General features: G+C 36.3%; 1 long non-coding RNA gene across 1 annotated transcript; it reads right to left on the bottom strand.

The window, feature by feature from the left end:
* Positions 1–6684: 6684 nt before the first annotated feature.
* On the bottom strand, positions 6685–22474 carry LOC107752843 (uncharacterized). Its single transcript, XR_001641394.1, has 3 exons — positions 22257–22474; positions 11252–11403; positions 6685–7043 (listed from the first exon to the last, which is right to left on the bottom strand). It is a non-coding gene; the product is annotated as an uncharacterized LOC107752843 (long non-coding RNA).
* Between the last annotated feature and the right edge of the window lie 172 nt (positions 22475–22646).

Raw genomic sequence — 22646 nt, 5'->3', positions numbered from 1 at the left:
ATTAATAAATACACTAACAAATGTGTTGCTCAATGTTAGTTCATGTTTACTAACATTGTTAATTAATGCATTAACTGATGTTAACTAATATACTTTATTGTAAAGTTTTACCCATTTTTCTTGTTCTTTTTATAATATTACAATTGTCATGTCCTTGGATTGTACATCTTACTGTTCAAAGTACGTTGAAAAAAATTTTCACTCAGAAACCGCAAGTAACATTGAAATAAACATGAAATTTTGATACAGAAAGACTGAAATAGTATTTTCTTGTAATACACTTCCATAATAATTTTTTTTGGTAAAAAAAATTTTTTTGCGCTCTATTTATAAACACTCATTTCCTACAGTCTGTCACTCTCACAATAACCTGTGATAAACACGTGAAAACCAATAACAGTGACCATGTAGCCATAACACAATTCTTAACCCTTTTTTTCTAAATGACAAACAAAAAGGAGGAAAACATCCCTATCAGTCAGTTTTACATAATGACTCTGATCCTCTGTTTCTGCAACATCCTGCCATGTTAACAGGTCTTCATTACCAGTGACTCATTTCCTTTGAGGATGTTACACGTGGTGAACATGACTTGATTAGCGCCGCACACATGCACACACTCGCACACTCTGATACAATTAAGGGAAAGAGACTTCTGACATGATGTTCTGTCAGACGCCCCACAGTGTACACAGTGCCTGCAGTATACTTGCCCTTACTGGAGAGGATGCAGCTGCTAAACGTGAAAAAAAAAAAAAAAGTACCTTCACAAAGGACACAGTTCATTCCAGTTTACTACTACGGCAAGCTGTAACCTCAACATAATCAGAAAGAATGTCAATTTAGCATTATTTAAAAAAATTAGCATTGATATGTAAGACCATAAATGCTATAATTCAACTGTTCTGAGAATCCTGGCAAAATCCAAGATGTACAGGAGTTTTTTTTTTTTTTTCACCTGAACAGATTTGGGGAAATTTAACGTCATTGCTCACCAATGGATCCTCTGCAGTGAATGGGTGCCGTCAGAATGAGAGTCCAAACAGCTGATAAAAACATCACAATCATCTACAAGTAATCCACACAACTTAAGTACATCAATTAATGTCTTATAATGCGAAAAGCTGCATGTTTGTAAGAAACAAATTCATCATTAATGCATTTTAAAAACTTGAAACTGTCACTTATGGCCAAAATATGAGCCCATAATTACACTTTCTCCAGTGAAAAAGTCCCTGTTGTCCTCTCGCATCAAATCCACCAACATGTTTGTTTAGAACTGTTTTGGACTGTTTTTGCTTGTAAATTGGTGCTTGATCTGTGCATATTTCTCTCCTGATTCAGACGAGACTATCTTTTTCTATGGAGAAAGCAATATTATGAATAGAGGACTCGTATTTTAGCTGGAAGTAATAGCCAGAAGTTAAAAATGTCTTAATGATGGATTTGTATATTATAAATAAGCAGCTTGTGGATTATTGTGATGTTTTTATCATCTGTTTGGACTCTCCTTCTGATGGCACCCATTCACTGCAGAGGATCCACTGGTGAACATGTGATATAATAATGCTACATTTCTCCAAATCTGTTCTGATTAACCATCAAACTCATTTATATCTTATATGACCTAAGGGTGAGTAAATTTTCAGCAAATGTTAATTGTTGTGTGAACTATTCCTTTAATGCAGCAGTTAACATGAACCAACAATTTTAGTAGTATTAGATAGTTATTTTCTAGCCTACATAATCTAATGTATTTTTGTTAACATTTAAAGTTGTATAGATTAATATTACTGAACTAACATTGAGCAATGGTGTATTTATAAATTAACATGACCAAAGCTATAAAATGTGTTTGTTGTTAGTTTGTGCTTAATGCATAAACACATTTTAACATACAAAGCAAAGTGAAATCATGTTGAAAATTTCAAAGTTTGTTTTTGTACAGGAAAATCACGTGACAATGACTAGGTCGGTTTCACTCAGTAAAAACCCCTAAGCAGCTTATGTATCATATGGCATAACTGTGTGACACTAAAAATTCCATATATTTTCTGAAGTGGTATTTCTTCTGCTTAAACTTTCCCACGGAAAGCAGTGGAATGTTGGTGTTTGATAAAAACACATATGGATCTATGTATATCTATGCAATTTGTAGCTTGCTTTCTTTTTGTAATGTAGCACCAACATGTTTTAAAGCAATGTAAAATATTTACTTAACAATCAAATATGACTTCGTTTTTTTTTTTCTTAGCAGAATTATAGACTACAAAGTGTAGGCCTGATCGGCGAGCACCATACACAATCCAGACACAACCACATTTCTTCAGCTCTGATAAAGGCCCCCCGGAGACTCGAGTCTCCTGTTTACAGTGAGCAGTTTTGGTGTAATAAATATTGATTTTGTTCAGGACATAATTAGTGCTGTGCGCTTTGAAGCCATGAGCGTGGGCAAACATTTTCACCAGCCTCAACAGTGCGCTGTGACGTCCTCCAGGGATTAAAGTTACTGCAGAGTCCCTACAGCACAGCAATTATGCTATATGCTAATAATGATTGCATCTCTCTGCTTCTTTTGCCTCTTAGTTCGGCTGATTAGACTGTCAATGTCACTGCTGCAGTACAGCTAAACCCACATTTACAGCCTCCTCACACAGAGTAGGCTTTTAACTTTTGTCTTTCAAAAGACCGTTTTTAAGCGATAAAACATGAGTGTTTTTGTCTGCCATTAGTCTTGCTTTCATGGGACTGTTCTCGATTACACATGTAATTGTTATTTTCCTGTAACATGTTATGAATATGAGAACTTTTGATTGAATTTAACATACACACACTGTGATAAAACATATAAGTGACTAAGGCCCAATCCCAATTCTACCCCTTAGCCCTTCTCCTTTCCCCTACCCCTCCGTTTCGCGCGTTCACGTGACGGGGTAGGGGTGTCTCAATTCTCTTTTGGAAAGGAGAAGGGCTAAGGGGTAGAATTGGGATTGGGCCTTAGTCACTTATATGTTTTATCACAGTGTGTGTATGTTAAATTCAATCAAAAGTTCTCATATTCATAACATGTTACAGGAAAATAACAATTACATGTGTAATCGAGAACAGTCCCATGAAAGCAAGACTAATGGCAGACAAAAACACTCATGTTTTATCGCTTAAAAACGGTCTTTTGAAAGACAAAAGTTAAAAGCCTACTCTGTGTGAGGAGGCTGTAAATGTGGGTTTAGCTGTACTGCAGCAGTGACGTTGACAGTCTAATCAGCCGAACTAAGAGGCAAAAGAAGCAGAGAGATGCAATCATTATTAGCATATAGCATAATTGCTGTGCTGTAGGGACTCTGCAGTAACTTTAATCCCTGGAGGACGTCACAGCGCACTGTTGAGGCTGGTGAAAATGTTTGCCCACGCTCATGGCTTCAAAGCGCACAGCACTAATTATGTCCTGAACAAAATCAATATTTATTACACCAAAACTGTGTGTGTGTGTGTGTCAGTAAGCAACGCATTAATATCGAACAGTAATTAAAGGCTCTAATGCACACACCAGCACACCAGTATAGGTGTGTGTATTGTAGGAGCTAGACGACGTATGATGACGTGTGACGTATAGTAGTGGTGTCCCAATTCTTAGGGGAATATTTTCACCCCTACCCCTTGACACTCTGTTTCAAAGGACAAGGGGAAGGGGTAGGTTGGAGGGGAAGGGGAAGGGGTATAAAATAGAATTGGGATTGGGCCTAAGTGCCTTTAAGAATATGGTGTAGGCCTATATGTTGCTGTAGAAAGCTGCATTGCCCCCTACTGGTAATAAGTTGTCATTACTTCCTTCTAATTGCAGTTAAAGGAGGTGGGAAGGAAACATGTACTAATAGTTTTTTAGTTAGTAGGTTTAAAAAAAAAAAGATTTAAATAGAAAAAAGTGTGTTTGAATCATTGCTCAGGAATAAAAACAATTTAAAAAGTAAACAAAGCCTCTGTCATCTCCTTCTACTCTACTCAATATGCATTTAACTTATTTACACCAAACAAATTAGTGGTAATATAATTTTCACTCAGAAATTGCTAGTAAATTTCACAAATAATTACAACGAAATGGCATGTAACAAATTTTTAAGTAGAAAGAGTAATGTTTTTTGTAAAAAACAAACAAACAAAAAAAACCCAATAATATTTACAGCATTTTTTTTATATCTTAGTTGACAAGGAAACATTTCAAATTTTCATTTACGTTTTTTAAAAGTTTTTTTCATCTAATATGATTATGTTATGTTATATATTATCTAAATTACCAAAAATTATTTTTAATATTTTTAGTTTTAGTTTCTATGTATGTATGTATCTATGGATGGATGGATAGATATATAATATCTTGATGGCAACAAGCTTTTCCAGGTTCTCCTCCTGAAAATCAGCATGTGCACCACAATGGTTAACAGTAGGGGTGGTGTTGCTTTGGTGTTGTGCAATAATTAGTTTGTGCCAAATGCAATTGCTTTCAAGCCAATGAGTTCAGCTTTAGTCTCATGAAAGTCTCAGTTTTCTTCCAAATTGCTTTAGTGGCTTTCTGTAGCTTTCCAAAGAAGATGAATCTGTGAAGCTCTGAAGTGTCCACTGTCCAGATGTCATTTTCTCCCATTAAAATTGATGTGGCGTGATTTTTGTAGCATCTGTATTTTTCCCAGACCTTTCCAACATTCTCTTTCTAACAACCACTGTTTTAGTTATGAGAGAGTGATATTTACTGTACTCATGAATTGAACATAGGTTGATCTTGAAATGAACACCCAGGTGTACCTTGTTAACATCTTTAGTGTGACTTCCCATGATAATTGATTTCTTCACCCAATTTAGGTTGATAAAACACAGCGGGATGAATACTTTTCAATTAAGCCACTTTTGTTTTTCATATATAGTTAATTCTTAAGATCATTACCCTTTTTTCGCTTTAAAAATTTTAAAAGAGGGGGGAAATCTAATGTAAATACACTTTAATTTGTCTGCGTAAGAGAACAATGACATGCTTGCATTGACAAAATAAACTGACTAGCTTATAAATTATCACATTATTTTTCTTGGGACCCTGGATGGAAAAAAGTTGTATATTCCTCATCCTTTCTGATGTAAATTATTTCATTATTTTATTTATTTTGCATTATTTTATAATTAATAAATTTCCCAGATCTATTGGACACAAAATGTAGAAATAGCTAATTTCTCAAGTCAGATGATCAGGCAAGCAATATGTTTGCCATTACTGAGTTTAAATCACTGTTTTCTTTTCTCTTATTTTTAAATGCCGAGTAGGTTTCCGATCATAAAAAACGACTTGTTAAGTCACTTAACTGCCTTGAATTTACAGCATTTGTGTTTTAACTGCCCAGGCTATTACTTAGTTATAATACCCTTACAAATATTAACAATAAGAACTTTTATCTGTTTTTTCAATATCAAACAGAGAAATACTGACGTACATAACATAATAAGCTAATAATATTATTTATTTTATTAGACGATAATGTTTATGGCAGTGTAAAACGCTGGGTTCTATGGTGCGCATGCGCACTTCCATGCTCTAGATGGCGCCATTGCGCCTCGAAAGAAAGCATCACGCCAACTCTGACAAAAAATGATATTGTCAAAAGTGTAGTCTATTGTAATTCAGTTTGGAACAAAAAGTAGTATTTATATATATATATATAGCTAAAACATGATATATGACTGCTTGAGTTTATGCTGATTACTGAAAATATACTGCGTTTTGATATAATTTGTGGATGCATTATATTCACACACAATGATACAGTCTGAATAGTGACCAAAAATATTAAAATAACTACAAGGCCACATGTCATTAGATAACTTTGCAAATAATCTCGGCCTGAAATCTGTTTTCCTCTCTCACTCCTCTCTCTCTGTCTGGCTCTACACAAATAACACTCTCTCTCGCGCGCTCAGCGCAAACAAAAACACTTGTTCGTGCGCGCGGCAGCCTGCTTGTTATGCACGCCCACAGCCGCACGCTAGGCCATCGCTTTCTGCCAGCCTTGTGATTAATTAACATCCAGTTCGTAACCCCCCAAATTAGCGCCGGAGCACACGGGCTAATGAGCTCACTGTGATCCTGTAGGTTACAATAACTCCATCAGACCCAGCTCAGGGACTGCGCATCGGACTACAGTTGCTCGCAAAAGTTGTAACAATGGTAGACTGACTGGTAATTAAATAGGTCAGACCAAGGCTACTCGTCACACTTTTGCTCTGGTTTATTTTTGAAAGTCAGTTACTGTATAGGGTCAAAAAAAAAAAAAAAAGAGCTATTGAACAGTTCTATCATTTTTGGACAAGAAAAAAAGTTTCACTGAACACATGTTGACCTTTCGTCAACAATAGTGGGGCATGTTGTCACACTGTATGAGATAAGTTGTCAAAATGAGTGTTAAATTGTAGGCTATTTAATGGACTGTGGAACTTTATGAAATTGTATTTTCTAGAAATATTATGCCGCTATATACTGCAATATGTATATATATATATATATATATATACATATTGCAGTATATCACAACCTTATAGTTATATATTTATTTCCCTGTGTGACAACTAGCCCCAGTTTTTGTACTGTAGGTCTGAATGTCAGACATGACATAAAATAAGTCATTTTTTGAGTCATTGTGTCAGCCTTCCTTAACACTGTAACCTTTTTTTCTGCTTAATCATATAGCAATTAGTGCTTTTTTGTGCCACAGCTTGTTATCATCAGAATTTAGGCCTCAAAAGCCTCTGTCATTTTGAAACTCCATTATGCTGAGACTTTCGAAATTGCTAGGCTGTAGTTCTAAATGCACAAGTACTTGTTTCAATCTCTTAAGAGTTTCTGTACAGAACTGGATGAATTCCCATATTACATGTGTTTGTCGTTGGACACAGGACTGGTACAAGGTGGGCAGGAGGGTTTTGACAAAGACATTGGCACCCAGACGGAGCCTCAGGTGCTGTTACTGCTGCATCTTAGACAGTCTGATCACCTCTGCGCCAGCCAACTACACAGAGAGTGTAAAAAAAACCTATAATTTTAGAAATAGTTTGTCTGGCATTAATAAAACTATAAGAAGAACTAATATTTGCAATTACCTTTAAGTAAAATCTGTGCAGTTAAAAACAAAATTAAGATAATATACTAAAGTCAAATATGATTTTAATAGAATAATTATTTAACATTATATAGAATAATATAGAATTATATCACGCTACATTACACAGAAATATAAAGACATTAAATACATAAAGTGCTGTAAAACTATTAGCACGTAATGCAAAATAAAAGTGAAGTGACATAATGTTTGTAGAGAAAAAAAAATGAAAACTTTAAACCAGGTTAACTCTTTGACCCCATTAACAACTCTGTTTAAACGAATGCACCGACAACACGCATGTTTCTGCGCTCACGTATTAGCATGTGCACCAGGCCATACCCATCCCACGGGACGCCATTAATCCGTCCCACATCCGTCGGCCATTTTCATTGGGTGAGGGAGGGGGTATCGAAGTTTTTAGTTCGCTCTTTAAAACGTGAAATGCCATATTTATAAGCCCGTATTTATAAACACATTTGCATAGATCAAGATGAAAAAGTTGTTTGATTTGGGGGGGCATTTGCATTTGGCGAAACATATGGCAGAGCTGCGGAAGCCACGGGCCATGCCTTCATTAAGCCAGCTCCATTTCATCAGAGCGGAGCGCTCCCCACCACGCTCCCCCACCGAGCCGCCTTCTGTCCCCGAAGGTTCCACTGACAGGGGACAATATGTCCCCAAGGTGAAACGCACCCCGGTCCCAATGATTATTTAATCTGACTCACGCACCGCTCCTTAAGAGGAAGGGACAGAGAGGGACAAAGTGGTGCTTTTTTTTTTAACTTGTCGTATGGAAGCGCTGATCTACAGGTGAGGCGGCTGACACGTGTTGGCTGAGGATAGCACGGTGTTTAGTTTGGCTACGAGTGCGTGCCGAAGGAGACGTTGGAGTTGGGTAGCGCATGTTTATGGCATGCAGCCTCCTTTGCTTTTTCTCGGGCCTAGCGATAAACAGAAGTGCACGTACATAGTCATATTGTACACAGGCATGTCACACTGCATTACAAACAAGTCCACTGAACTCTTCCCTTTACATATGTAATATTAGGCCTACAGACCCAGGAAGGCTTATACTTTCTACCTGGACAATTAGCATTCCCATTCATTATTCTGCCATATATTTAGTCTTATTAATGAAAATGTTAAATAATGTCATTTAAATCAAGACATTATTTGGTAATTACCAACTCTAAAATGTTCAAATGAAACATTTTCCTTGTTTTCAGTTAGCCTTTGGTAAGCAAGCGAACAGCTTAACCTTTTAGCATAGCATAGTGCTAACAGGTTAAGAAAAGCTCTTGTAATTAGTTAGAACAAGGCGTATAAAAACGCTCTTCGGAAATCTATGGGTGACGTCACGGACACTACGTCCATGTTTTTATACAGTCTATGGTATTAATACATTTTTGCCTTCTCCCTCTCTTTACGGTATTCCAGTTAAGTCACAGGTGACCTATCTGGGTGTATCCATATGTAAGGATGATAAAGTCAGAGGCAGACTGAACTTTGACCCAGTTGTTGAGAAAACTAAAAGGAAATTCAATTCATGGTTACTAAGAGATTTATCTCTTAGAGGACGAACCCTTATTGCTAAAGCTGAGGGTATCTCAAGAATGACTTACCCTGCTCTCTCCTTATACGTGGATAAATCTACATGTGTAGATATTGACAGAATGCTATTTGATTTTCTGTGGAAGCATAAGAGGCATTATGTTAAAAAGTCTGTGGTTATTAATAATTATGAATGTGGTGGTCTAAACTTTCTAGATTTTACTTCCTTAAATAATACTTTCAAGATAAATTGGTTAAAACAGTACTTAACAAACCCTTTTTCATTCTGGAATATTCTTCCTAATCTTGTTTTTTCTAAGGTGGGAGGTCTCCCTTTCTTATTGTTATGCAACTACAACATCACTAAATTGCCCCTTAAATTATCAAATTTTCATAAACAAGCACTTTTGGCCTGGCACCTTATATATAAGCACAATTTTAGTCCTCACCGGTACTTTATTTGGAATAATTGTGATATTCTTTATAAAAATAAGTCATTGTTTTTCCCAGATTGGGTGAATAATAATTTTATTTTGGTCTCTCAATTAATCAATGCTGATGGACACTTGTATTCATATTCAGAGTTTTTGAACAAGTATAACATACCTGTCACTCCACGAGAGTTTGCTATAGTAATGGATGCCATTCCTTATGGAGCAATAACTCTTCTCAGAGACTCAGCTAGATCCCAGATTTCTTTGTCAGTTGCTCATCCTTTTGATACAATGATTGGGAATATTTGTTTTTTATCGAACTCTTCTGGTCGGAACAGTAGAATTAGACAGCTATTTCAGAATGAGATTGCTTCTCTCCAGTACATTGTGTCCTACTGGAATGGCCAGTTTATCAACATTCCATGGAAGAAAGTGTGGACTTTGTCGTCTAAATATTTAATAACCAATAAGGTCAAGGATGTGTCCTACAAATTACTTCATCTTTTTTATCCTGTAAAGCTTTACTTAAAAAGAATGTTTCCTGATATTGACTCTTTATGTTCTTTTTGTGGTGCTGAAGATGAATCTATTTCTCATCTCATCTGGGAATGCTCATATACAAGTATGTTCTGGATGGATTTCTGTATTTTTGTACGCACATTTTCATCACAAAGTTTTTCTTTGTTATACAAAGATGTTTTATTTGGTCAGCACAATTTTGATAAAGATGCAAAGGACCAATATTTCTTGATAAATTTGTTTATTTTTCTAGCGAAATTTTTCTTACATAAATGTAAATTTCAGGGTGCTAAGCCTTACTTTTTTATTTTTCATAAGGAACTTAAATCTTATCTGGACACTCTCCTTACATCCAGTAACTCCAAAGCCCTTCAAACTGTCTCATTGTGTCATTTGTACAATATTTTCCTGATTTTGTAACCTGCATTTGTACTTTCAATTGTATGTACCCCTGGCATTGATTGTGTATGTTCTTAGCAATGCAATTAAAAAAAAAAAAAATTATAATAATTAATACATTTTAGCAGACATGAAAGGTTTTTTATTTATTTTTTATTTTTTTTATTTTACTCTGTAGCCACAGGAAAATGCTGATTGGTTGATGGCAAATAAGTACATAATAAAAATGATAGCCTATATATAAATATTAATTATATAGTGTCCATATCACAGTAATGGCCCCTTTAAAAATCTGTTTAGCAACTGGTTTAGTATAATTGAATATTGAAATATTTTATGTGATATAATTTTGTGATTTAAATATTAGCAATTCATATTTTGCATAAAATTGTATTTTATCAGAATATACAGCTACTTTTTTAAACTGTCGTCATTGATGCTTTTGCCTCCAGAATGATGTATACAACATCTTCCTGCAGAGACAGAAGCTACGTGCCCTGCTTTTTTTTTTTTGGTCTGGTTTTGTTTTGAAAGTCATTTAATATAGGCACAAATAGCTATTGAACATTCCCATCATTGTTGCCCAGAAAAAAATATTCAGTTATGAATATTGAACATACTGAACTTTTGTCAACATTAGCAGAGTATGTTATAACACTCTATGGGGTAAGTTGTCCCAATGGCAAATTTAGGATATTTAATGGATTTTTAGAGCTTTATCCTATGAAACTTTATTTTGTGAATAAAGTTACAGCAACAATGTAAAAGGTATAGCACAAAAATGTCAAACAGTTGTTCTAGCAAATAGAAACTGTGATTAATGAGTTGTCTGTAATTTCATTTGTACATAATTGTGTGAATTCATTAATTTCATATTTGCAATTAATGTGTTGTATAAAATTGTATTTCATCAGAATAGTGAACATGGCTACTTTCGAACTGCCATCAATGAATACATATGCTTTTCCCCCCTTCCAGATTGGTGTAGTTATGGCATCTACCAGCAGGGGCAAATTTCTGAAGCTAACCAGCGAAAGCTTGACCCCATGTTCAGACCTGAACATAAACAGCTTCTTGTGTTTGTGTGCTGAACTCTCATAAAAAGCCTCTTCAGCAGGTAGGTTAAGGTGTTTGGACGTGCGATAACCGCTCTGGTTGTAGCCTTTCATAATAACCATGTGTTTATGTGTTATTCTCAGTGCTAAAACTCACAAGCAGAGGCATAAATAGACTCTTCTCCCTCCAGGTTTTGATGCTGGCAGATTTCTTGGTATTTGCAGAACTAATTGCATTTTCACTGTTACTAAATTTAGGCCCAGGTGTCTGTTATAGCATACGGTCCAGATATATCCACATATGACCACCTGTGGGTTTAAAAAAACAGATGCAAGTGTTGTAATCTTTTTCATTTGGACAAGACCACCTATTGCCGTTTATATCATGAGAGCAATGATTCAGTTAAGATAAAATTGTAGGAAAGCCCACAAGTGTGTTTTTGCCCTGTGAAGTTCATAATGAGTAGCTTGTTGTAAGTCACAGTTTCAAACTTCTCCAACATGATCCTTCCTCATTGTTACATTTAGAAATGATGTATTAAACATAAGACATGTCAAATGTTTGCTTCGATCATTTGGTTGAAACTTTTCATGGACAGCTTTCCTTCTGACAGCATGATAAATGACTTAAAACGCAGCTGCCGCTGTCGCCTGGGCCCTGGAGAAACAGACTTTATAAACACTGGGCTTCGCTGTTAAATACACATCCAATTCAAAATACTAGTTTAATTAATCTGCCACTATGATAATGAATCCAGTTGAACCAATAACTAGACTTCTGCTCGTTATCCAGGGCGGCAGTGCCGGCGAGTTACCCTAATATTTTCTTGTCGCTTAACTGAAGTTTAGATCCGAGGGCTTGCGGTATAGCTGCTTTATTAAGCCACGATTCTACATATTCCAGCTGGGAAAAAGCATCCAGTCCTTTTAATAAGTAATGATTGCCGAAGATCAGAGGAACCGTACAGTAGAGCAAAACAAGTTAAGCGCGAGTTTTGATAATGATGCTTAATAATTCAAAGTGTGTAATTATCCCTTTATGGGGAAGCACAACAGCGGCGGGATGCTGAAGGCACATTGGCAATTAGTGCAAGATCGAGGTCAACAGATCAGACCTGGACCTGGGTGAAGAGTGAGGTGGAGACCATTTAAGATCAATAAATTTGATTCTTGTTTCCCTTGTCCTTCTTCTTCGTTTTAACCACAAAATGTTTCGTAAACTAATCCAGCTCATGGGTTTATTCTCTCATCCAACTCAATGATGTGCATCCTGAGAAGCCTTTTAAACAGCATTGAAGGAGTTCAGGATGGACCCCTAATTTAATTTAATTTAATTTAATTTAATTTAATTTAATTTAATTTAATTTATGCTTGACCTTAATAAAAAGTACTTAAAAGTACTATTAATTGATTAATTATTTAAAAACCCATAATTCCTAATGCATTATAAACAGTATTTTTGCCGTTCAAATGTATATTACATTCTGGCTAGCTGCAATTTAATTTTTTATTTTATTTTATTTTAATTTATTTTATTTTATTTTATTTTTGCTGATATATTCCCATGAAATAAAAAAAACATTTTGTTTTGTTTTTATTTTATTTAGTTTTTTTCTGAGGTTTAAAATTAGTCAAGATGTTATCTCTTTATGGAGAGACAGTACAGTTACCTAATTTTGACTGAAAGATCATTAAATATCGTTGGTATTGGAATGGCAAATTATTCAAAGTTTCGCTGCTTTGTTATTTTGTTCGACCTCGGTATTAGAGTCCCCTTCTTTCCTTCTTTATTTATTTTTTTTAATTCGTTTTATTCCCTTGTAAGGCTGATATCTTGAGGTCTGAGGTTATTTGATGTTATCATCTCATGGAGAGACAATATGCTTACCTACTTAAGCAGTCTCTTGAAATCTCTTTTGTAATGGAATGGAATTGTAATATAATTCTAGGTTTCGCTGCTTTGTTATTTTGTCCGACCTCGAGCTCAGGGTCCCCTTCTTTCCTGTTTTCTTCATGCCGCTCTTGACTTTGCCCAGACCTCTTGTTTCCCACATTTTGGTGTTGCCAAAGGTCTTGAATTTGCAACTCAAATAATTGGGATTAATTGTCTCTCTAATCACTGTATTTGTTCTCCCTCCATTTGTGTTTCACAATACGTGAGGAGGAGAAGAAGGGGAAAAAAAGCTGAAAAGAATCAGTTCTCCTATTAAATCACTATCTTTCAACAAGCAGCTCTCTCTATTCACGCGAGAGGGCATTCAACGAGGGCTGCTTGGCACTCATTGTTTGGTTAAATGAGTAATCATAACATCAATGAGCCGCTGAAATGCGACGCAGAGCACATTGACAACCTTTGTGCCCCCGTGAGGAGGGGGGAGCTAATTTGATCACCGCGATCTGGGCTTCTTTCAGCCACGCGCCACCACAGCCAACAGCTGGAGGGGGTCGGTGCCCCGAACGCACGCCAAAAAGACGCTACAGAAGAACCATGATCAAACCTCTATTGAAAGAATGAGAGATGCGCCTCAATAGCCTCGGCTTTTACAGGACGCCACTTTCAAAAGCCTCAGCGCTCTCGCTCGTGGGCTTCAGGCCAGTATCAAGCACCGTTTCTTGCTAGTGTCATGAAGAATTGTCTCACAAACGGTTGTTCAGCCCTGTGAGCCCTAATTGCCAGATGGTAGATATTTATCTCCCCCTTCTTCTCTTGAAAGTTGCATTAATTGCAGGGCTGCCCGGGGGTTGAGTCGCACTGATCAGAGTGATAGGAGACGCCGTGACCCTGATTAAACCTCCCACCCGCATCCAAACACCCCGGTGCCAGGCCTTCCCTGCAAAGGTGGTGCTGACGTTCGGAGGGGGTTGGTGTGACCGCCTCACCCAATCATTTGCCCAATCAAGCCACCTGGGCCTTGACACTTCGGAGGGGGTGGGGGGAGCGCACACTTGCGAATGCGGGCGAGCTTCGGGGTGAATGACTCCGGTGCATCGGGGAGAGGAGGGTTTAGACCCCCTACACACCCTCCAGCCCCTGACGGCTGCACCCTCTCTCCGAGCCTGAGCTCGTTTACATATCTCCCAGAGATGTAATTGAATTAAATGAAGCTTCTGGAGGGCAGCTGTGGCAGCTGCTGTTTGTGGCATGTCAAAAGGCCCGGCACTTTAAGAGCACTTGCATATGCTCCAAATTAGCAGGTCAGATAGGCGCACGCTCTCGATGACAGGGGCAATGCTGCCAGCGCAACAAGGGGCCCCGCAGCTGTGGGCAATTCAGCCTGATGGGCCTTTATCACGGGTGCATTATCAGTGTGGAAGTGTGTGTGCGCGTGTTGGTTAAAGGGTGAACCGTGTGCCAGTGTGCTGCAGGTCACTGATAGTACGGAGGACTAACTGTCCTACTGGAGGCTAATTATTTGTGTGGACCCTGGGTCAGCGAGTGATTTGAGTTTGATTTGACAACATTTATTAGGTGCTAACTGCTGTTTGGGTAGCTGGAACTGTGCGTTTTCATTTCGAGTCACATTAGTGACTCCACTGATATGCCTAATAAATTTATTTCGTTTTAAATATTCTTTAAGTATCTTAGGGTTTCATTGTGCAAACTGGAATATGTATAAGCCAAATACTTTGATGGGCACAAAAGCCAACCAATTTCAGTTGAAATAATTTTTATACATAAAGTTATAATAAAAGTTTGGACACACTTACTTATTTTTTTTATTATTACATGTGAAAGTATGGAAATTACTATTTTATTTTATTATTTTATTTTATTTTATTATTTTATTTTATGAATGGTTTAAATGTGTGCTAAATGGTTTTTGTTTTGTCATTATTAATTAATTTTAAAAAACAAGCTTAATGTATTTTTGCAGTTCAGATGGTTGCTTTTCCATGACTGTTTTTATTTTATTTTATTTTTATTTATTTATTTATTTATTTTTAATTTCATTGAAGGAGTTGAATTTTTTCTGGATCTTGTTTTATTATATTATTAATTACCTAAAAACTATTTTTTAAAACATTATTGTTGCAGTTCAGCTGTATGTTGTATTCTGGTTGGCTGCTTTTCCTTGAATATTTTATTGTTTTATTTTATTTTATTTGATTTTGCTTCAAAATTATTTCAAGTATAAGCATAAACATAAGTTTGTAAAATTTCATGAGAAAATTAAAAGCAACTAAAGCATGCCCAAACTTTTGACCGGTATAGTGTACATACTCTACATTTGTAGACTCTGAACAAAATAATTTTCAGAACTTCACGGTTTAATTTCTCAATTCAGTCAGCTTTCACTGATATTGCCAGAATTTGTACTCAAACCCCTGTAATCTACAGGGAAAATATTTACACATTGTGCAATTTGTGAGAAAAGTGTTAAGTCATTTCCATACTTGTGTCAATACTTCATGTAATGAATTTAATCGTATATTTGTCACACAGAGGTATCACTTTGCATGTCGACAAGAACTTGCTTTGCTTTGGTTTCCTGGGAGATGCTGTGATATTTGAATAATACTTGTCATAGACTAATCAGCTGTCATGAACAATTACCTAATAGCTTGTCAATCAAAAGCTGTCAGTCAAAAAAGTGTTTTGCAATTAAGCTATTTTTATCCCGAATTGGCTGATGTTTATGAGAAATGCAGTCTTATGTAATTGCCGTGAGAGTTACCTGAGAGGAGTTCTGTCTAATTAGCCTTCAGTGTGATTGAGAACCGACTGACTCCTGAACTCCCAGGATAATGGGAAGCAAAAAGCCTGGATAACACAAAAAGGGTTGTTTATCATACCATATTTATACTGGTTTCTTCATTGGAACAGATTTGGAGAAATTTAGCATTATATCGCTTGCTCACCTCTGTAGTGAATGGGTGCCGTCAGAATGAGAGTCCAAACAACTGATAAAAACAATAATCACAATAATCCACAACATGCCTTTGGTCGATCAATTAAAGTCTTGTGAAGCAAAAAGCTGCATGTTTGTAAGAAACAAATTTACATTTACATTTACATTTAGTCATTTAGCAGACGCTTTTATCCAAAGCGACTTACAAATGAGGACAATAAAAGCAGTCAAAACTAACAAAAGAGCAACAATATTTATTAGCCCCTTAACAAATCCATCATTAAGGTTTTTTAACTTCACACCATTGATTCTGGCCAAAATACTAATCCATAATCAATAGTAACATTTCTTCCAGTGAAAAATGCCATCCCCTGTTGTCCTCTCACAACAAAATCCACCAGCATTTTTGTTTAGAACTGTTTTGGATTGCTTTTGCTTGTAAACAGAGCTTGATCTGTGCATATTTCTCTCCTGATTCAGGCAAGATGACGACTTCACTGCAGAAAGTTATTATATTATGGATATTGTATTTCAGCTGGAAGCAATGGTTTTATTTAAAGTGTCTTGGTGGATTTGTTTGACACACAGCTTTTTGCTTCACAAGACATTAACTCATGGACTGGAGTCGTGTGTGAATTATTGTGATGTTTTTATCAGCTGCTTGGACTCTCATTCTGACGGCACCCATTCACTGCAGGATCCATTGATGAGCAAGTGAGCTAAATTTATCCAAATGAAGAAATCAACTCATCTACATCTTGGATGGCCTGAGGGCTACTAAGTTTTAAGCAAATTTTCAGTTTGTAAATGCAAATGATCATAAATTGTGCCATTCTAAACCTATCTTGTCAAACACCAAACAAGATGTACACCAAAATGCTTAAGCTGCTTTTTCCCATTCAATAAAAGTGAATGCGGTCAAGCTCCAAAAAGCATTATTAAAGCATTCCATATGACTTGTGCACTATATTCTAAGTCTTCCAAAGCTATGTGATAACTTTTTGTGAAGTTTTTGAGAAATTCAAGTCATTATTCACTTAAAATCTTGCCTTAAATCAATTCACTGTTCACTTTTTTTTGTAGGAAAAAGAGCAGCTTGGACATCCTGCTACCCTTCAAAATACATGAGGGTGAGTAAATGATGACGAAATGTTAGTTTTTGACCAAACTATCCCTTTAACATCTTATTGTGAGGTCTTGATCGTCTCTCTTTATATGCGTTGGCCGTCATAGTTTAAGTGGAGGCCCAGCGTCTTTATTGAGGCTCTCAGTTCCAATTAGATGTTGTGGAAAGCACAAAGTCTGTGACTCAGCTGTTTGCGCGGCGCATTATAAAAGAATGGCAGCAGAGCAGCAGCAAACAGCGCCGTTAAAAATGCATGAGGTGCTACCCAGCGCTGCTCTCACTGCGTCGAATAGAGCTATCACGGCTGCCTGTTATCTCCAGAACCCCCAGGTAGAAATGGTAATGATACTACTTAACACCGCTGCACATATGGAGGGAAAATGGAAATGCCAACAGCACCTCAACTATAAAGAAAATCAAATTGAAATATTAATCCGCTGATTAATATAACATTATGAGAGCCCATTCTCTTTGTTGTTTAACAACAAAGGATTGCAAAATAAGCAACTGCCTGAGAGGTAAGGGGTTTAAAAGAGTCCCACTGAGGTGTTAGGATCCCTTTCAACCATCATTACCACACATAATGTATTCACTTCCACAGTGCTGAGGTTTTGATATTGATGTTTACTCATTTATTTTTTAATTAATGTTCTTTGTTAATGAATTCTTTGATGAGAGGCATTTTGTAAATCATTATCCTAAGAAGAAGATGAAGAAAAAAAAAAACGTTCTCGATTTTGCCCATTAAACTTGAAAGCGCAAGGTGTAAGGGGAAAAAGTTGAGCGTTGAGTTGTGGGTCATTATTGAAAGTTTTTCTTATTAGGGTCATTAATTGTCATGTCTATTCTGTGTGTATCTTCATGTTACTTTGGGATTTCAGCTGGGACGTTATACGGCCCATTGCAAACAACGTGTTTAATTAGACAAACGCAGAAGTTCAGCGCTGAACCTTCGGCGAAGTTTGAGGGCTCCTCTCATCGACGTTGATCATTTTAGGGTACTTCATAGAGCATATAGTCACAATGGAAGATGAAGATGCAAAGTCCTCTTCCTACAAACACTTGACTGACATACAGTACATATCCATCACACTTTAACTTTTCTAAAAAAAAACAACAACAAAAAGTGTTTATAATTTTATATATTGCCTTCTAAAAGTTTTTTTTTAATTCTTGAAAAACAACAACATTTTCTTTGCAACAAAATTGAAATTATACAGCTGTAATACAACTCATATATTTATGAACTCACCTTTGGTTTGTATTTTTTAAACTCAGGATAAATAATGGTTTCAAGACTATCAAGTCATTTTTACAATTTTAATGACCAATCAGCAGAATTTGCCAATTTTCACCATCACAGAAAGCCAAACATTTAAGCTTGCAAGACAAAAAAATGGATGTACAAGAATGACTAGAAATGTTTTAGTGGCATCACAGCACTGGCCCAAAAAAGCAAGTGACTGATCCAAAATTTCATGTTACTTTGTCAGTATCAATATCAGCTTATACTTTTCTAGCCAGTTTCGAAACTTCATTCTTATGTTACTGTCTCTTTAAGATGAATTGCTTGAGCTGTGGTATTCTTAAATGCTTTTTTTTAACTACAAACTTGTGAGAAAGTCAGTTTTAATGGCATTTTCCTTATCTGAGTGCATTTTGACACCATTTTGACACCATACTGTATACTTTAGTTTAAAAAAAGCTTTAAAAACTGAAAGTATGAAACCATTGCAATTGACTTCATCAGTTAATCTACATAACTGAAACCATTTGGGATTTGCCACTTAAATGGTACATTTAAAAACAACAAAATCTGCAATCTGGATAATGTCTGTGCCCTTTGAATTCATTCAGAGATGCTCCAGAAGAGTTTTCAGCTTCAAAACCACAAAAGTTCTTTAGGCAGCACTCAAGTTTCATAGTCAGAATATGGCCTTTTGCCATCCCCTATTCAGCTTTGGGTTTAGGAGAAAACATGCATTTTAGTCTTTGAGACAAAGAAACTGTTTTTTTTTTTTTTTTGCTTCACCCCACGAATGACTGATTGTGTTTCCAGTACCCCACATACACCACAGTGCTATTTTTCTTTCTATCTTTCAAGCCAGTCTAAATGAAGCCAAACTATACAGCCTTAAAGGCACATTCATCACAGTGCGCCTGCAAGCTCAGTGCAGATGTAATGCAAGTAACTGATTGCTCTCTCTTTCTCATAGAAAAAAAGAAAAAAAAAAAAAGAATCTCGACTAGAATTAGGGCTTTTCATCGGCAAATATATTTCACTTGTGATTAATTGCAACACTCAAATCCCGATCATTTTTACACAAGAGAGAGCATTTCGGCTTTGTAAAATTGATAAAAAGAAAATGCAAATCGTTGGTGTTCTTGGCACCAAACATATGCTGCCACGATGCCAACAAGCCTGCCCCTGACGATCCCAGCTGGAAGCTTGCAAGACGTGCTTTTGGCAAAAGACTTTTTTTCCACCCCGTTTTGCAAATGATCGGCAATTAATATGCCAAGCATCCAGAGCTTATTCTGCACCTGTTTACATGCAAGTTTAAACTTTGTGAAATGCATTACACCATATACTGAAGGTTCAAATGCTTTAGATTTGTGGCGATTTGTCCAAGTTGGCATCTCTATAGCATAGACAAGGAATGAAAATGTGTGTGTATGTGGATATATATATATATGGATATATATATGGATTGCTGAAGTTGGGATTTAGAACAACACAACACAAATCTAAAGCAACTGAACCTTCAGTAATGGTATTGCATTTTACAAAGTGTGTATATATATATATGTACTGTATATATGTATCTATCTATCTATCTATCTATCTATATATAAGTTCAAAATAATGCATATATTTTCCATATAATCCATAGTTGAACCTAATATATATATTTATTACATTACATATACATATATATGTCAGGTAAAAATAATAATGTTTTTGAATACTTCAAATGCCTTAGATTTGTGGCGATTTGTCCAAGTTGGCATCTCTATAGCATAGACAAGGAATGAAAATGTGTGTGGATGTGGATATATATATATATGGAAAAATATATGGATTGCTGAAGTTGGGATTTAGAACAACACAACACAAATCTAAAGCAACTGAACCTTCAGTAATGGTATTGCATTTTACAAAGTGTGTATATATATATATGTACTGTATATATGTATAATTATAATAAAAGTTAAAAAATAACAATATGCATCTTATATAATTTCTTTATATATAATATGAATGCATATTTATACATTTATTAGATTTTTATTTTTTTTTTGCTTCCAGGTTGTCCATGTGATCCTCTGGCATGCCTAGTGGCATCTTGGGAACTTTCTTAATCTGGAGCAGAAAAAATCCAAGCATGAGCACCTGCGAGTAAGCATTGTAAAACTATTTACATATTTCCAGTCAGCCATTTTAGGAAGTTAAAACTGTGGTCAATGCAAATTAAAATTTGAGGGTAAAAGACAATATTCAAATGACACGCTTGCATTTGTACAACTGGAAATCGGCCAAATGTATTGCGCGTTCCCAGCTCACGATTTAAAATCCAGCATTATTTCTCTCTGTCACCATAATATGTTTCTTTACATTTGAAATATGCACTTGTATAAACATGTAACATACATGAAATATTACAGTCACACTTATGAAGATGTTATGCTGTAAGATGCTGTAAGTGCTCAATGTAAGATTTGCAGGCTGAAAACTGCGCCTAGACGGGGGACGGAGTGGGCTGTGTTAATCTTCCTCTCTCTCTTCTCTCACAGATCTTCCTCACTGCACAACTTATGATGGATAGGAGGCCTTAATGAGCTTCTTACAAGCAATTAAATAATCAGGGAGCCCTGCTGTTTGCCGATGAGGCTTTAGAGAGCGCTGACAAACGGTGGGCCATCAGCGCTCCAATCAACAGGACACGGTGCTCAGTGCTGTCACCAATGCTATTTTAAACAATGACTCTCTGCACTGCCGAAAAAACACTCATAGGAATTATGCTCAAAGGAGTGGGAAAGTTTTGTACAGGCGTTTACGTCAGTGTTTTGCAATTGTATCTATCTTAGCCGTACAGATGCACTGTAACAGTTTGATGCGGTTGGCAGATAGTGTTAGTATGTTATTGATTTTATCATAGTTAAATGAATAGTTCACCCCAAAATGAAAATTGTCATGAATTAATCACATACCTGTATGCTGTTATTTTATTCACACAATAATGGGAATTTTGAAGAATCTTCCTGCAGATCTGTTCCAACAACAGTTGGTAACAATGAGATTTGAAAAGGGAAGATTGTCTGTGCGTAACAACTTAAATTTCTGCCTGTTTCCAACACAAATCTATCATATGGACTACATTTATAGCTTTGTTATAGTGTTTTTGGTCGTTTTTGGTCATTTTTGGAACTGCTAAATCTAAACGTGTTGTGCGAACAATTAAATAAAAACAGTTGTTTAAATTAAATTAAATAAATTAAATAAAAACATGGCAATAATAAATGAAATATTTTACATGGCAATAATATTTCTTAATATTACTGATTTTACAGTATTTTGATCAAATTAATGCAGCCTTGGTATGCATTAGAGACTTCTTACAAAAACATTTAAAAATCTTACTCAACAGCCTATATGTATATAAGTATATGCAATATGAGTATATATGATATTTGTGAGTTTTCAGATCTATAACAATCCTTTTTTAACCACAATTCTAAATGAGGCCGGATGCCTGCTTTCATTTTCCCATCAAATCTTTGTTTTATAGCACTGATTGGAGAACAACTTTCATAAACGTTAACATTCATGTAATTAGTTTAAAACTTCAGTTCGTTTTTTGTCGCAACAAATTTAGTATTGAAACCAATCACCTCTTGTTTTCCCAATTTACAAATCTGTTATTCATCTAAGTGAGTATACAACTGACACATGCACCGACAGTCTTGGTGATAAAGTTCACTTTCAGCTTCAAAGATGGGTTATCACCTTGTTATGCCTCATAAAGTGCTGTAACATCTTCTTTATAATTAGCTATATTTGGTGCAAGTTGCAATAGTATAATTCCTGCTGTGACAGGAAGAAAAAAAACAGCAAGTGCATTTAATTACAAGCCGGCTCCGACATGCCAGTATGTGTATGGAGTTCTCAGCTTCTCTTTTCTCACCCGTAGGAGATGGAGACGGGGGCCGGGCACCCCTGGGTGCCACAACACCTCTGCCGCAGCGGTGACTTCCTCTTGTAGAACTGCACTTGTTCGCTCCTGTTGTAGGGTAAGATGCTGGAGAATGCCACAGCGAGTGCATGCTGCAAAAAGTAAATATGTTGCCTATTAATAGGCTGGTGGACGGGTAGAACCCGGAGCAGAACCGCGAGGCGTTGGGGGGAGAGTGCCAGGAGTGCGATTCGCTCCGGAGTGTGTGTATGTGTGTGTGTGTGTGTGAGAGAAAACCGCTGAGGGAGCAGATTCTTAGCACAGCGCTGGCACAGGACACACTCACATATGCGTGCACTTAGCATACACACACGCACTGAGACACTGTAATCCATGTCTGCG

This window comes from Sinocyclocheilus rhinocerous, unplaced genomic scaffold (genome assembly GCF_001515625.1).
Source record: "Sinocyclocheilus rhinocerous isolate Xijiao unplaced genomic scaffold, SAMN03320098_v1.1 scaffold1965, whole genome shotgun sequence".
NCBI lineage: Eukaryota > Metazoa > Chordata > Actinopteri > Cypriniformes > Cyprinidae > Sinocyclocheilus > Sinocyclocheilus rhinocerous.
Note: the sequence above shows the minus strand (reverse complement) of the source record. Positions and strands in the feature narration are given on the sequence as shown.